Raw genomic sequence first — 17,000 nt, 5'->3', positions numbered from 1 at the left:
AGGTGTTTATGTTTGCATGTCCGAGATGTGAAAGCAAATAGGTTGCTTTTTGTGACGTATTTAGCCAGTTTTTCATCTGTCAGTGACGGTGTTTAAGCCACGTTGACATGTTACAAAGCCCTGGACCTGGCCACAATAACAGCCATATCCCACTCATACCATAGAACTGTTGATGAATAATTTTTTAGTAGAACCATGCACATGACCGAGTCCTAACATGACTTTTTAGGCTGCGGTGAAATGCCAATTATCAGGGGGTTGATGGCGGAACGGACTGTGTGTTAAATTTTGCAGTAAATGTGTCTAGATTCTAGATTTTAATTCTGATAGTGGCCTGTAAATCAAAACGGAATTCCCACTCGTCACCTTGTTGTTTCCACTCACCTCAGATGCGATAAAAAGGCCGAAATGGGTCTTCTGGGAACTGTCTGCAAAGAGAGAGAGAACACGGAAATTGTAAACTTGATTAATATGCAAATGTCAAGCGTGTTTTGATTAACTGCTTAACCCAGTTTCGGTTTGTTTTCGTTTTGTTTGGTTTGGCTTTCTGGCCCCGCGCCCACTTCCGCCTACAATTCGGGCTTCAACAAAACCGCAAACCAGTTTAATGCACTTGATGTGACATCAACTGTCCCGCGTGAGACTGAGGCTTGGGCTTTTTGAATGTTTTCATTTGGCACCGGCTACTGCTCAGTGTGCCAACCGGTTCGCATCGCCAATTGCACAATATTTTTTCTGCTAAATGCCGAAACTGTGCGAAACTTGAAGTGCATTCCTGGCTGCGTGTGCCGAGCTAATTTAGATAATAATTATTTCAGCCAGTTTTGGGTCACTCTTAAAAACCGCCAGAGGGGTGCTGAGAGGGGTGCGAGATTGAGAACCGGGCGGACTGGGTCACTTGATGATGTTAAGCGGCTTAGACGTTAATTGAATTAGTTTACAAGTATCGCCAGCACTGGAAGTGGGGCTTTTGTGGTGCGAGTGTATGTGTTTGGGTTATTTGCTTGTGGGCTTTACCCGATTCATTGATGCAGAAGCCCCTCCACCCTCTCCCCGCTTAACCCACTTGTAGAATTGCACTTGCACTTGATTAACAATTAGATTCTTTGTAGCCGCAAGCAGTTAGTTGGCAAGGCATCATGGAAAAAGGCAAAAACAACTTCAGCTCTTTATGCAGCTTTTCTCGGGCTTTTCTCGGGTCTTCCGCAGCGTCCGCTCTTCCCGCCACAGTGCAGGTCGCTTTAATGAACTTTTAATTGTGGGCATCTTGGCGGACTGCTTACATAATTGAACTATCGTGGTCCGACTGGTTAATTGTTTAATTAACCCATTAAAACGCCATAAAATTAATAATAAGGCCTAGCCGGGTCTTGGAAGTCTGTTTGCAGCAGTATTACCTCAGAGTCGTCCGGTGAAGTTCGAATTTCGCTTGACATGCGACTCTGGCGCCGTCCTCGTACTTAGTCATAGCTAACTAATTAGTCGTAATGAAATATTCATAAAATTCAAAAGTTCTTCAAGGAAACTGCTAAACAATAAACAAGCATTTTAGACTGAGTCCCCCACCGCAGTAAAGTGTTATATAATCCGTAATTATCCTTAAACCACATTCTCTCGGAAACAAAAAGCACTTCCATTAACCCCACACAGAACTTGTCCGCCTTCCTTGAATTGAAAGAATTCTTAAAACTCCGGCTAAAGGTCTCAATTATCCTGTGTCAACATGGGAGGGCACACTAGATCCATTATGACACCGGAAAACCATTAGGTCCATGCACTATATACACGGAGGTATTAACCCATATTCCTGGCTCATCTCGCATTCGCGTGACTTGTCAAAATTCTGACAGACAATGGCGGTGGCGAACAACTGACATTGATGCGACAAAGAACAGCAGCCAAGGCAACACTCTCCCACTGCCACCAACAACAATTAGAAAGCCGACAGAGAGTGTTTCCAGAGAGGGGGAAATGGAAACAATTGCTGTCACCATAGCGATAAACGATAACAAATTCATTAATTAAAATTTAAGTGCACAACAACAAAAGGAAAGATTGCCATGCAAATGGCTTTATCGCACTTTCGCAACATACGAGCTCTTCTTTTTAAAAAAAAGCCACTTTAAAAAACACACCAATAAATCGTAACATGCCATTTAAATGGCTGACAAATGTTCATCAATACAGTTTATCTCGAAAAAAAGAAATTAATAAAGCGTAAGTGGCTCTTGAAAGTTATCCTCCAATTATGGTAAATTTTAATAAATTTTCAATTTTTACTATCATATTTTTTCAGCATTCGCGGAGAATTTTTTGTACCATTTTTTCAATAATTTCCCTTTCTGTGTTTGCAACCTAATTACATTTTATTAAGATCAGATTCATGGCCTTTTTTATGCCCTATCTAGGAACTCGCAGGAAATCATAAATTGATTGCATTCCACAAATTGTTTTTTAAGAAGACACAAAAAAAAGAAAAAGTTCAAGAGTTAAGTAAGTATTAAAATTAATTAATTATAATTATATTTATTATTTCTCATCTAACTTATACTTTTTTATAAAGCAATTCCAATATCTTTTAAAACTCTCATCTCCTTCTGAAGTTTCACACGGGGCGTATGAGTAATGTTAAATATCACTCATACGCAACGTATGACAGTTTTGAACCACTATTCACCAAACTCTCTTACAATTATTTGAATTTTCTATAAATTTCTATAATTGAACAAAATTTGTAAAGTAATTCAATTATTGAATTAAAAGTCTTCTTAAGCATCACCCATACGCCCCGTGTGACAATTTCGGAAAAAAACAATGTTATTTAGTCGATGGCAGTTATAAATTTTCCAAATAAATTCTATTAGTAAGACATTTTTTCGGAATAAAGCAATTAGTGCATTTACCCCTCTAATCGCTCTCTCTAACCTCTGTTAAAAATTCATTCAAATTTCGAATATCACCCATACGCTACGTGTGACAATTTTAAACAACTTACAGCCATGGCGGGAAAAATAAAATGGAAAAAATTATTTCAGGGCAACCAGTGCCACGCTCAAAGAACAAAAAGGAAAAAAATGATATAAATTTGAACAATAACAACGGATAAACCAATTTAAAAAAAATACAATCTGCAAACCAAATCTGAACACACAGACAGCATGACATTGGAGAGACAGTCAGAGAAACAGGCAGGCAGACAGACACGAGATGGCTACATTTTAAATACAATCATGCCAGACTATATGGGATTTTTTGTTCAAAAGCGAAATGGGAATACTGATCGGGAACAGGACTCGCAGCGACCCACAGTCCAATCCTATTTTAATTGTTTAAGTGTCAGCAGAGCTAAAATAAAATTTAAAAAGAATCAAACCAAAACCCGAAAACCCGACAACTGAAAACTGAAATAAAAAAATTATATAAGAATCAAGTGGAGTGCTGGGCAATGCTTTTAATGAATTCAATAAAACTCGGATTGAACTTGCACCCTTTCGCCAGACACATCCGTTGTACGATTTTTTTTGCTCATGCACGAGTGGATGCCGCAAGGCCAAAATAAATGTTAATGAGGACCCAAAAGAATCCGCTTATGTTCAACTTGATTGGTAGAGGAAACGACCGATAAAAAGCGCCGAAAAGAGTCAGGGAAATTCAGATGGTCTCGGCCACGGCGAAAAAAGTGGAGAAGACAAGAAGACAAAGCCCTTAAGTGAGGCCAAATATATTTACTCTTCTGGTTCACGCTTCTCGGATCGGATCCCTCGTTGTTAGCCAGTCTTTTATTCTATCTGCCACTTTCTTTATGTGTATTGCAGAAACTTTCGCTCTGTGCACACACTAATTGAACTTTCATTGAAACGCAAGTCATTAGAAAGCAAAAGCAGAACCAAACAGGCCATCAAACTGATTTTCCACGGCGTCGATAAAAAGGAAATGGAAATGGAAATTAAAACAACAACAGCAATAATAATAACAACACTGGCTGGCCGGCTAATTCAAAACTTGACAATTAGTTAGCTGTTTGCGCGTTGAATGAAATTTAATTAAATGCAATTATTTTATCGGCTTTTGTGCAACTAATTGGGTTAAGTGCACTTTGGTGCTCGGATGCCGCTTATCGGCTTTAAGCTTCCTCTGACTAATCAATCAGCGAAAATATCTTTGCATTAAAATACACACACAGTGCGCCCAGTATCTGTGCGAGGAATGTATCTAGATACATGCAGACATTGCACTGCAATTAAATTAGAGCAGGGCAGACCGAATTGAGACAGAGACAGAGAGTCGCTGTCGTGGGGCGGGGAGTCTGCAGAGTGTCTAGATATTGAAATCGACGCTCCAATTCAATTGACAACATGACGGCAATTTTATTTTCGGCGTAAGCTAAACAAAAATAGCAGAAGCGATTAAAAGCAAGAGATATGGGATAGTTAGTACCCTGTAGAGAAGAGTTTTGGTAAAATAACTATAGTAACTATAGTACACTTATAGTCTAGAAATGTATATTATGTTATAGTATGATCTCTCCAAGTCTTTTTATAACCTGCCCTAGTCTAAGCAACCTAAAAACCACCTATTAATAGCTAAATGGAACAAAAAAGGCAGAGAGATAGAGGAGGGCCAAGAGAGAAACCCCGAAAAAAATGTCACCTTGCATACATAGTGCAAATATTTGTGTGTATTTCTTTCTATCGGCCTCACTAGCTCGCACTCTCTGCGGGCCACTGCCCCGCCCCTGGGGCTGCCAGGTGACTCCCGAAGGAGGCAGAGGTGTGAACGGGAGGGAAAACGCGGGGCCACAAAACAAACACTAGCGCACGGCAATCGCCGGACGGCGCTCGCTGCGGCTAGCCCGCTGTCTGTGTCTCTGTGTATACTTAATGTGGCCCAACTAAGCCCGAACGGAAAAGAGCAAAGTAACAGCCAAAACAAAGACAAAACAGGCAAAGGTCAATATTGAAAATTGATAAACAGCAGCACCAGCAAAAGCAGAAACAGAAGCTCTAGCAAACAAAACAGAAGCAAGAAACCTGAGCTCTATCAGCTCCGCTCAGTCCTTCGTCGCGGTTTCATAATTAAAAGTAAACAATTGCGTTTTTTATTCTTTCACACTTTGTAGTCTCGCCCCGACTCTCTCTCTCTATCTGGTCTCTTGACCACAAAACCGAAAATTCAATTTCTGAATTAATTTGTTTTGCATCAACTTTTCTGAAACATCTACGAATTCATCATCGTGAAGTGTGGGCCAAAAATAATGGCAAACAAACGGGAGCAGTATAAATAGGGGCGGCTATTTCTGAATTGGAACAGACCCAAAACACAAATTGGTTTAATTTTGGGTATTTTTAATAATTTACTAACTGGCTAAGCTAAAGAAGAAGGCAGAAGCACAGATCATAACGAACAATAATGAACTTAATCGTATCAGATTTGTTTTCGAGCAATCCGAGCCTTGCTTCATTAATAATATTTGAGAGGCCAAAATAAATTCTACAAATTAAGGTGGCCAGTGGCCACTTCCTGGGAAAATCAATCACAACTCAAAACTCTGCACTTGCATCTTCAACTGAAATAAAATAAACTTTTATGTGCACTTAGTCATGATTCGAGGCCGTGCGTAAAATTAATTTTACGGAATGTTTCAGGTCAACACATGTGAATTGGCCAAGAGGCCAGAGATTCGAAACGAAACGAAACTCAACAAAAGTTAGCTGCTTGCCAGTCGAGAGCTGTTCATGTGTTCAGTTCGAGCACTACTAGTTGAGTGCATTTATTTTACTTTATTTTCATCATTTATCGACATTCTGCACTTTTAATTTTTTTTTTATTTCATTTATTTGTACATTTTTTTTTCATCCATTTTGCCAACTAAGCCCGCAACGGAAGTTGCAGGCAATCAGCATTTTTTTGTTGTAATTGCAATAAAATATATTGTATAAGAAATTTGTACAGTTTTCGATGGGATTGCAGTAATGCATTTTGGAAATTTAATTTTGAGCTTGGTCGCGTCACGCTCCAGCTAAGCCAAACAAAAACCGAAAAGCACAAACAGACAAAAAACAATGCCAGCCAAACAATCTGCTTTCTGCTTCTTGTTTAGTATATCATGCGATATAGACAGCAAATAACAAATGCCATATCTGTATGTCAGTGTCGGTGCTGGACATATTTCTGGACGGTTGCCGGTTGCTGCCCGTCTGCCATTCTATCTCTCAATAAAATTTTATTGCTGAATAGTTTTTGTTCGGTCGAACGCAAAAACCCAAATGCTAATCATTGTACTAACTTGAACATGGATTTTTGGGAATTTAAACAACTTTCTTGGCCGAAATGATTGCAAATTAAGGTTTAATTATTACAGAAAATAAAGTAATCGAACTCTTATGGAGAAAAGGTAATTCGAGTGCGATTTTGACTTTGAAATGCTTTACTTTTTATGGCCCAATAAATAGTGCTTACCCAACATTAGTGCCTTTAACACTGAATGTCACTGTTCGTAACAATCTATTATCTAGCCCTGAAAAAAATTGCACAACACAATGTATCAACAGGAATGTTTTGGACAATCTGTCGCGGGGATTTAAACAATTTGCGTCTAATTATAGCTCTGGCATCGATAATTCCCGGCTCTGGCATTAATTCCTGCTGTCCATCTTCATTTATCTAATTGGGTTTTTTTAGTCGAAGATCCCCTACTGGAATGAAAGTTTAAAATAAACTGAAAAAGTTGGCAGTCAAACCAAACACAAACCACGCAATTTCATTACTTTTCAATATAGTTGGGGTGAAGAGTCGAACCCCATTAAGTTGGCTGAGTATATGTTAAGGAAAACGAGTTTGAGGCACACAGTGTGCCCTAAGTGCCCTTAAACTGGAAAAATGTATATATTTTTAAAAAAGAAATAATAAATATTTTGATTATACTTAGACTATCCAAGTAAGTACTTAACCAGTTCAGTATTTTTATTTCCCTTAAAGCCAGCTTGTGGAGTGTGTGCTAAGGTTTCTCCGACAATTACTCATTAGGCAAACCAAACCCGAATTGACTCCGACCAAAAGTGGCACCTCAAGGTGGCCCCCTGTCTGCCCTGTGTTACGACACCTCCGGTGGAGTGAGTTGGGGGTGACTAGATGGCTGGCTGGGGGTTAAAGCAGCAACCACGCCCGTGGCCCAGCCATTTAAGGCAGAGCTGCAGCTGCGCTGCGCTGGTTGCCTGAATATTTTAAGGTAGGGCTCTTTATTCTGTGATGCGGTTGGGTTGCCTTTTACCTACGAGTGCTTCGGAAGCTGAAGAAAAAGCAAAACCGAATCCAAGCCGAAAAAGGTGGGTAATAATAACGAGAACTTTAGAAGGAGCTCAGGCATGGCTATAGCGATTGGCCATATAGACCAGGGAGAAAGGTAAAATGGCCAAATACACAGGCATTCTATGAGATTTAATTACAACTGTTCATGCTGCTCACTTTTCACCTGGCCAGGTGGGGGGAAAAATAAAAGAATCTGGCTGCACAGTTACGCTTTTGTATTTGCAACCTTTTGACTGCCTAAATGCTGCCCCGTTTGTTGGCCCCCATTTGTTGGCATTGTTCTGTTTCAGTTCGCTTCTCGCAGTGGCCCTTGCCCCGCACCGTACCTCTACTCTCTTTTAAAAGGTTTGACACAGTTTCTGAGCTGCTTCTGAGATTGCGACCATTTCGCTCTGCTCTTTAAATGCTATTTAAGCCATGTTTTCTTCCTCGGCCACCGCTTGCAGATGTCTTCATTCATCAGTTAAGAAAGCAAACCGAACAAACGAACGAAATGAAAGCTGTGCCGAAAATTTCGAGTCATGTTCTGGAAAGCGTAACAAAAGCCGCAAGAAGCCAGAAAGCATCGGGCATAAACGAGAACTGTATCTTGGAGCCAAATTATATCTGACACATGAAAATTACAGCAAACACAGCCAACAAAAGCACACAACCAACACACACGAACCGACCCAGAGCCAGAGCCAGAACCAGACACATAAAGGCATTTTAATAATGCGTATCGTTTACACTAAACAAAGTAAGTGCCATAAGTTTTATAACTCATTAACCTTTCCGAGCAGACCAGAACCAAACCCACTTCAGCAGCACCGCAAGCTTTCCTCCCGGCCCAGATATCTGTATCTGTAGCCGTGTATCTGTATCTGCGTCTGCCTCCGACCCCTCCTCGTGTAACCATGTGTGTTTGTGACGTTCTGTGTCACTGGCTCAGCACACAAAACGATGCTGACAAGAACAACAATGACGGCAGTCAAAGTCTGGCCAAAGTATCCATAAGATACACACACCATCGAGCCATCAACAGAATTTGGAGCTCCGCTTAATGCGCTTCATTAGCTTAAGCTGCAAGCACATCGAACAATGATTTTCACTTTTCCCTCTCAGGCCGATCCATTAAAATTGTATTTCTGATTAATCATGCACTTCACTTATACACTATAGGCTACGGTAATAATAGCATCTCATAGTTCCGAATAAAATAGTCAATGAAAGGCGTCTAAACAATGAGAATTGTAGACTCGAATTGTAGAATCTAACGGTCAATGCAGCTCTCGCTAATGAAGGAGAATCGAAATCAGGTCAATGACCGCCTAGAAAATTGGGAGTGAAATGGCAGTTTATAATTAAAAGGAACTACAAGATATACATTGTCTAAAAATACTTCTAACAACCAAGATAATTGTATAATATAACAAACAATAAGCCATAAAAGTTAATTAAAACACTATCTCCATTTTACTAATTACATATGGCCAAGTTATTTCAAAAATTTTTCTCCCATTCTTTGCCAAATCAAGTCTTAAAGTGAAAATATTTACATTTTCACTCCAATTTTCATAGCAATTTTTTCATTAGTAGACGGTAAAGTTCATTGTCTGTTACTGACTGAATTCAATTAAATTTGAACACAATTGGCAGGTTGGTGAGCTGTTTTCTTTGCAGTGCATTGATAACAGACGGCAATCAAAACAAACATAAATAAGCACTGGAAGTACTCGCCCATATATGATAAAGCAACTTTAGCCCGACAGCGCACTATCCATACTAAATAGTATTCACGGGGAGTCGGAGTCGTGTGGCATGTGCCTGGGATAGAGGCTTCCTGCTTTTTTAGAACCCAAACCCGCCGGGCGACGCACAATGCTCTGCATACTAATGCCCAGATCCAGAGAGTTATTTGAAATATTTAACACCGTTTTTGGAAGTGGCGGGGAAGAACGAGATTCACTTTGGGGTGTGCTTTAAGCTCAATCAAATGAACGCCAAGGCGACAAGTTTAACTTGTTTCCAGCCGAATATTTCAGCATAATTAGTGAGGCTAGCGAACAAACTAATTATCGAAAAGATACTTTTTGCTTGGCGATGGAACGCAGAGACCCAACCACCAAACAAGTTTGTGAATCACACACCAAACACTGGTCCGAACTAAGGTCCGTCTGGGGGTTTATTAGAAACAATTGCATGGAAATTTCATTGACACAGTTTCTACTTAGTATAAGCTTTTATTTTTATCTTAAACGCAGTGCTTAATCGCCAAGCTCGGGCCAATAAATAATTATTTTTTCCGTCGCCTATTTAAATAAAGAAACAAACTGGTTTGATAAGAAGGCCTTCGGGGAAGTCCCCGAACTACTGGTATCAATAAACTAATGAATTATAAATATGATATGCTCCCTTTAAAAAAAATAAATATTTTAAAAAATTTGTTTGAAAACTTAACGCTACAAACACAAGTTCCAGTCACCAAAAACTGGCTTTTTTTGCCTCATCCATTCCTTTAGTTAACTCGTTTATATTCAATGCAAATCTGTGATCGCACGTTTCTATGTGGTTTACATTTTATTTGCATTGTTTCGATTTTATTTTGATGTTTTGCTTATTTAACTGCCTCAACGTTTATTTGGCTTTGGCTTGTGCAGTGGCATTTTTAAAACTCTTGCAAAAATTTAATTTCCTGCTGCCGGACAAATTCATTTCAGCGCTTTTTTTTCTCCATAAACAGCAATTGTCATTTCGGCGTTTTAGCCAGTAGGTTTTAATTTGTATTTATTATTGAGCTTCCTTGTTCCTACTATTTGTTTTTTAAACGAAATACATTTATTTAAAAAATACAAAGAAGGAATTTAAGGCAAAATTAAAACAGGCGATTGTTACGCAAAACGTGACTTTTATCAAACTCACAATTCCATTCGATTTTATTGAATGTTTTTGCCTTTTGTTGTTTCAGTTGTTGGCTGATTTTTTACTATTGGCTGTATTTACAACCGACTGTTATTTTATTGGTTATTGTTTGGTCTGGGCACGTTTTCTACCTCGAGCTGGATATTTTTTCTACCAACTGTTTTTCTACCTTTGAAATAGGACGGGAGTTGCAATGATCTAATTGGAAAAGAGTAACTGAAAGTTACCAAAGTTTAATTATTAGTACCCAGGAAAGTTTAATCACAAGTCATTAAGAGGATTCTAAGGATTATTACGTATTTATTAGATGGAGCAACAAGTGAGCTTTTCAAAGGACTCCAATTCCTAAGCTTCGTCCTGTTTGCCGGAACATAAGCGCCCTCTACACAAAGCTCCAGGAAACAAGAGCCACCAACTTTCTATGCCATTTATAGAAAGTTCATATGCCATAAAAATCCCATCAAGTACTCACGTACAAATATCATAAACAATTATGTTGGCTTTTTTTTAAGCTCACTCACGAACAAATGTAAGCCGGCCTCTTGAAAAGTGAAAAAATTGCGATGTCTCATTATTTACGACTTACACTCTTTTGGGTTCATATTTACCCAACAACCTCCGCACATCCGAAGAAATATTTTACGTTTAATATTATGTAGTAGTGATATTTTTCTTTTTTTATGCAGTTGTGGCCATAGCTATTCGAACAGAACAAGGCCAAAAAGAGGAAATAAATGGGTTATGGAAAAAAATATTTAAAAACCGGTTGGAGGGTGCGTCAAACAAACTGTAAATGGTTCTCAAAAACGACGACGCTTATAAAATATTAAATAATTTGCATGATACACATTGAGAGTCATTTTTGATTTTTTTTTTAAATATTATATAGCGTGCGGTTAACAATGACAAGTTCCTCCTTTTATTTATGAATTTTCGAGTCATTACATAAATCGTGGCCAACAACTCATCAAATTGAATGCAATTAACCGCTGGCAAACAGCATTAAATGTGATTGATCAAATGGCATATATATTGTGATAGATGTACCCATGACAGACTCTCCAGCCGCGATATGATGAATATATTGCGTGATTCGATGTTGTTAATCGGTTCCACACGGATAATGAGTTGGTCAAAACCGCCAGGGAGGCTGAATCATGGAAGGAGTGACAAACTTTTGCTCCAGTTGGAAGTAATTTGTTTTAAATAATCACAGCTTTAATGACTTTCCAGTTCTATATAATTTTTCATTCATTAAAAAAAATTAAAAGAGCTCCATAATATTAGAAAATGATAATTGTGTTTTCTTTTTTTTTTTGTGTTGTATTAAAAACCCATTAAGAGGAATGTACAAAAATAAACCGAAAAGCATCGCGAACTCTCATCGCATCGTATTGAAATCGAAATCTGAAATTCGAAACAATGCGAAATTTATGGGCAAACTGTCTTCTTGTATGAGTTCGAGTACTCGTCGAGTGTTTGTGTTTGCTTTTCAGAGTGCCTCCGGGCTCCCAGCATTAGAGATATAGCATTTGGACTGAAGTCGAGCATGAGTACGAGCATGTATCGTAAACAAACGGCGAACGGGTTGGAATAGCGCTGATTAATGTGCCTCCATTCTCGGTGGCGGAGGCGGCGGAGAAAATCGCAGCCAGCAAACAGCAAATGGCATAGGTCAGTTACACTAATTGAAATAGAATGTTGCCGGTTAGTGTTTTTTCGTGGCTTTGGCTTTGGCTTTGTTGTGGGTGCTACTGGATATACAATGTATCGTACTAAAAATTATCTGATGAATGGGAAGTGCCCGATTTAAGTGGCCATCATTTAGAAAGCATCCAAATATGTAAACTTCCTTTCACTTTAGAACGTGTGTATGTTCGTGTGGAGTACACTTCCAGAGTTTGGAGTGAAAGTATGAAAAAATGAAGTAAAAAAGTAACTAAAAGAAAAGAAAACCCACGCGGATGGTTCACATCTCAGCATTAACAGCAAACTATTCTCTCTGTGTAGAAAATGATTTACTTTATCCCCAAATGACAGAACGTTACCCTCTTGGAACTATCATTTTAGTTTCTTTTCGTCCATCAATCCAATGTCTTTTTATAGCTTTCTGCTAACCACAATTTGCATAAATTCTAAGCGTAAAAAGTAACTTTCTAAATAACACAGAGATCTTAGAAATGACATCAACAGGTTGTCTAAGACACTGATGTCAAATGGGAAAAGCTTTCGGGGATGAATAAGCTTAGGATGAAACTTTTCTCAGAGGTCCTTGCAGGATTAGAATAAAACTTAACGTACAGCTGATGTCAGCTGAGCAGAGTCACGTGGTGGAGCTTTCGGATAATGTGCAGCCCCTTATCCTGAGAGAGAGCCGGCCAAGGCGCATGTCCTTAAAACGTCAAAACAACTAAAAGCTGATTATTGCTGCATTTGGGTTTGGGTTTGTTATTAAGTGACGTCCCATCGTTTCGGCCTGAATGGCTGATTGAATAGTTGAATAGTACTCCAGTCGCTCTTGAGTCCCGCCCCCTTTCTGTCGCTCCCAGGGACTTCAACTTTGATTGACATGATGAAGTAGCAAATGCATCACTTAAGACGACTGGGGGGCGGAAGCAGGGGGCATGCACTCGAGTTGTCGCCTTGCTGGGGACTCTGGCGAACAAACCGAGACTGGATATCAACTAATGAGGCGCCAGGAAGCCAGTTCAACGGAAAATGAAAACATCAACAGACTAAAGCTCGGAAACTCCGCTCCCATCCAAGGATACAGTGGACACAGAGACTAGATGGACACAGTTTTCAAATCATTTGCCCTTCATAGTTTAGATTGGTTGGGCACTCTGTAGTACAATCACTTTCAATAAAAAGCCCCAACAACATTGATAGGGAAACCCCATCTCCTCAATAAGTCTGAATAGTTCAGCTTATTTAAATTGAAATTAGCTTCAGCCTCATTAAAATAATTCATTTTAAAAATATTTTAATAGTTCCACGTAAACACTTACAGCTCCAAGGTCTAGACCTCTATAGGTCTATAGGTCTATAAAAAACAAACTTCAATGCCTACACAAGTACTCTTCTGCTTCTGCTTCTGCTTGTGCTTTGTAAAAAATAGGAAAATACCGGAAAATGTAAATCTTAGCTTGGTGGTGGGCAGATGCAATTGAATTTCCCAGCTTTTGTTCCGGCCGAGGTGTGTTCACTGTGTGCGAAGGCGTGCCAAGGTTAAGCGTTCGCTGAACGAAGGTGGGGCAGGAAGGTCCGAGCCCCCCTGCTACTGGACAGGGGCGGTGGTTAGGGGCAAGGCTGTGAAAGTAATGGGGGGTGGAGGGTGAGCTAGGAGGGCGCAGCTTGTGCAATCAGCTGTTGCTAATGAAAAACGTCGGCGAGCTCAGCCAGGAATAGGCAAGAGTCACAAGCTTATTGATTTTCAACTGCGTAACTTGGCCAGAAGGAAATTGTTGATTTCTCGAGGGGAAGTGGGTTCAGTGGGTAGTCAGTAAGGGAAAGGCCACCACTCCCCATCCCCCGGCATGGGTGGATAAAAAAATTTCTTGGAAAATAACCGTTGGTTACTGAGCGATAAGCGACAACTTAATTAATTTGCTCAACTAAATGGAAACTTACCCTCACTTTGTTTTATTGTATGTAGATTTAGTAATTTGCGTTATTTATTTTTACTTTTTAATTGCTCGCTGTTTTCTCCGCTGTATTGTGAAAATCTCTTGTTTATTGCTGTAAGTATTTCCTCTTTTAATTAAATGCAATTACAATTATGGATATATGAAAGGATATACATGTACGACTATAAAGATGGCAATTATTTATGCACTCGCGTTGTTTTCTTCTGCGTCGCGTAGTTGGGGTTTCATATTAATTATAGTGGCTTTTGCATATTTGATAAAGTCGTTTAAAAAGCCATTTCGACGACAAAACGGAATCGGATCGGATCATAGAGAGTGCCTAGCGCTAGGAGGAAAGCCTGAACTGAGCCGGGCACAATTGAGGCGAATAAAAAATGTAGATTTGATTGGACGGTGGTGCTGGTGGGGATGGCTAAGGTCGCCGCCAGACACAAAAAAAAAAAAAAGAAAACAATCATACGCCAAAAGCGCTGACAAAGACGTGCAAAAATAAGCAAATTATGCCTGCAAATTTAACGCCCTAGCAGCCGCAAAAAGAGAGGACTTAGGCGGGAGAGATAGCGAGCGAATTAGTAGATGGCTTATCAGCGCTTATCAGCCCGACCGCTGATGACGTTCACAGATATTACAGAAGTGTACTAATACAGAGATGGGACACGCTGATAGACGAGCAAATTGAACAACAGTGCAATCAGCGGAAAACGGGGGATCTAACTCCTGTTTATCACTTCTTGTTATTGTGTGTGTGTGTGTGTAGCAACAGCTTGTTCGACATACAGCGACATGGAGGAGAGTGTATCTGTATCTTATAGGTTGCCGTGTTTGGCGGGCTGTAGAACATCCCCAGCAGGTACTGGCTGGTATTGATAGGCACAATAGTTTCCGATTGATTTTCTTCCCGATTCACTTTAATTTGTTACTTTCCGATTTCCCCCACTTGACCAAAACAATTCGTACAATGTTGGTATTGTTGTTGTTGACAACCTAACAACAAACACCATGAACTTGAGCACACGCACTCACACACCCACTATATGTACATATAAATAAAGCTTCCCGATTGCAGCACTGTTTCTTATATTATTTTTGTAATTTATATATATATATTTTTTGTTGTGTAGGATTTTGTCGCATGCTCTTGTCGTTTATACGCGATTCGGCCGACTCGGTGTCGGTTAGCTTGTGAACTTTCCAATTTTTGACATTCAGTTGAACATTCAATTTTCCTCGATATTTTCGCGAATAGCCTATTAACGATTTATTCTGGCTGTGCGCGTGGGAGCCCCCCAAAAAACGGCGAGAGAGAGCGGAGAGAGGAGAGAGCCCGAGAGGCACAGGCAGTAAAAGTAGCAGCTAGCAGCCCCCAACAAACACAACAAAAATCACCCACCAGGGCGGCGAGAAAGAGCCTCCGCGACCAACTTGACTCGACCAAGTTCCGATAACAACTGGCTGGCTGTGTTGTTTGCGCTACACAGCTCACGGTGGCTCGCACAGCGGCGGCAGAGATACTCAGATACAGATACAGAGACCCGGCAGCGGCCGAGCCGCACAGCTCTGGCAGTAAAAATTCCTCCAGTGGCTTTACGCTGCCGATGGTTGTTGTTGTCAATCAATTGACAAAAAAAAAAAAAACAAGTATAGCTAAAGCTATACTGACTTTACAGTTACATCCTCTCAGCCGTTCAGCCGCTCTGCCGCTCAGCCTCTCATCTGCTCCACCATGCTCTGGCGCTGCGCCACTCTTTTGCTGCTTAAACGCTCTCACTAAGCTAAAACAGCTGATTACTTAATAAAATGTAAACAGACCCCAGAGAGCCACTACCTGGCTCTCCTCTCACTTTTCAGCTTTTGCTTTTGCTTTAGTAATGCTTTTGCTTTTGCTGTTGCTTCTTCTTTAGCTTTTCTCATTCTCATTCTCAATCTTAATCTCACCTGCACTCGCAGCGGGGGTGTTCGGATTAATGAGAGGGCATTAAAACGCTTTCAGATTGAAAATAGTAATTGACTAAGAAGCTAAAAACAAAGCCAAGGTGGACGGAAACGAGTTTCCAATGTGCGGCCGGCCCTGTTGCACCTCGGCACCTCGGTGGGGCAAAGGTGGAGGAGGCGGGAAATGCACACCACAGAGTTAGTTAAGAGATTTTGCCTGTCCCATTTTCAATACCCTGAAATACAAAGGGCTTTCCCAATATCCAAAGATACTTGTCATACACTGAAATGAGAATAGTATCTGAAGATCCAACAGTCCAGGGATTAATTGTAACTTTCTTTCTTCTACTTTCAGAACCTCAATCATACCTGCTCTAATTTTACATTTCTCTCTAAAGAATTATGTGAGAGTCTTCTTTTTTTAAGCATCTGAAACTTCATTAATCACTTCCTCTTCCGCACTATCCAATTCCATTTAGATAAATCTTAGTCCAAGCAAGCCTGAGATTCATTCATTATCTTCATTCACGTTGAAGAATCCAAACTAGTTTGGGAGTCGAGAGATCCACAGGGTATGCAGATTTCGGCCAAAGTCAATATTTAGTATTGTAATTGGCTCTATGCTAGATGGCATGCCGAGCCCAAAAAAAAGTACCAGTATATATACGAAATATATGTATATTCTGTTGCCTATTTATCTGTATAAGTACGACACACAAACCGCAAAAGGCAACAGAAATAGATGGCAAAGAATTTCTAGCTGACTGAACAGACAGACGAACGTGGCCGCCGAGCCGTCAGCCATCCGTCAGACTGCCGGACGACCTAGACCCAGATGCCAGATGCCAGATCGGTGGCAGAAGCTAAAGCCAAAAGCTATGGTTAACGGAAGCTGGGAAGTCAGCTTGGAGGCGTCATAAATCTTGCGCAACGCCCCATCGGCTTTGCTCGCGGCCCACACCTCCGCTGCAGATCCCTGCCGGCCAAGACAATTCTGGCCAAGACAATGGGTCACACAATTATGCCCCATCATTCTAATGTCTAATGGCCATTTGTTGGACACTGTGCTAATGTGATTAGGGGCTGATGTGTTGAAGTTTCAGCCAAGTTCTTAGCCACTTGTTGCTCAACGCCCCCTTGAGGCCAAAAGGAAGTAAGGTGGCCCGTAAATTATTCGCTCACTGTTTCCGCTTCTTGTTATCAGATCGGTGA

The 17,000-nt window shown here is 40.3% G+C and overlaps 1 protein-coding gene across 2 annotated transcripts in view; it reads right to left on the bottom strand.

The window, feature by feature from the left end:
• Positions 1-15,352, bottom strand: part of LOC6501521 (extracellular serine/threonine protein CG31145) — a 65,622-nt gene extending 50,270 nt beyond the window's left edge. The window contains exons 1-3 of one of the 2 annotated variants that reach the window (XM_014911602.3): positions 15,247-15,352; positions 13,840-13,947; positions 385-428 (exon numbers count right to left, since the gene is read on the bottom strand). The gene's annotated coding sequence lies outside the window, so the exon portion shown is untranslated. The remainder of the gene's footprint in view (positions 1-384; positions 429-13,839; positions 13,948-15,246) is intronic. The other variant, XM_001955382.4, reaches the window with a different exon arrangement.
• Between the last annotated feature and the right edge of the window lie 1,648 nt (positions 15,353-17,000).

The sequence above is a fragment of the Drosophila ananassae genome, chromosome 2L (genome assembly GCF_017639315.1).
Source record: "Drosophila ananassae strain 14024-0371.13 chromosome 2L, ASM1763931v2, whole genome shotgun sequence".
In the NCBI taxonomy this organism is placed as follows: Eukaryota; Metazoa; Arthropoda; class Insecta; order Diptera; family Drosophilidae; genus Drosophila; species Drosophila ananassae.
The sequence above is the reverse complement of the archived record's forward strand: the minus strand, read 5'-3'. Positions and strand labels throughout refer to the sequence as shown.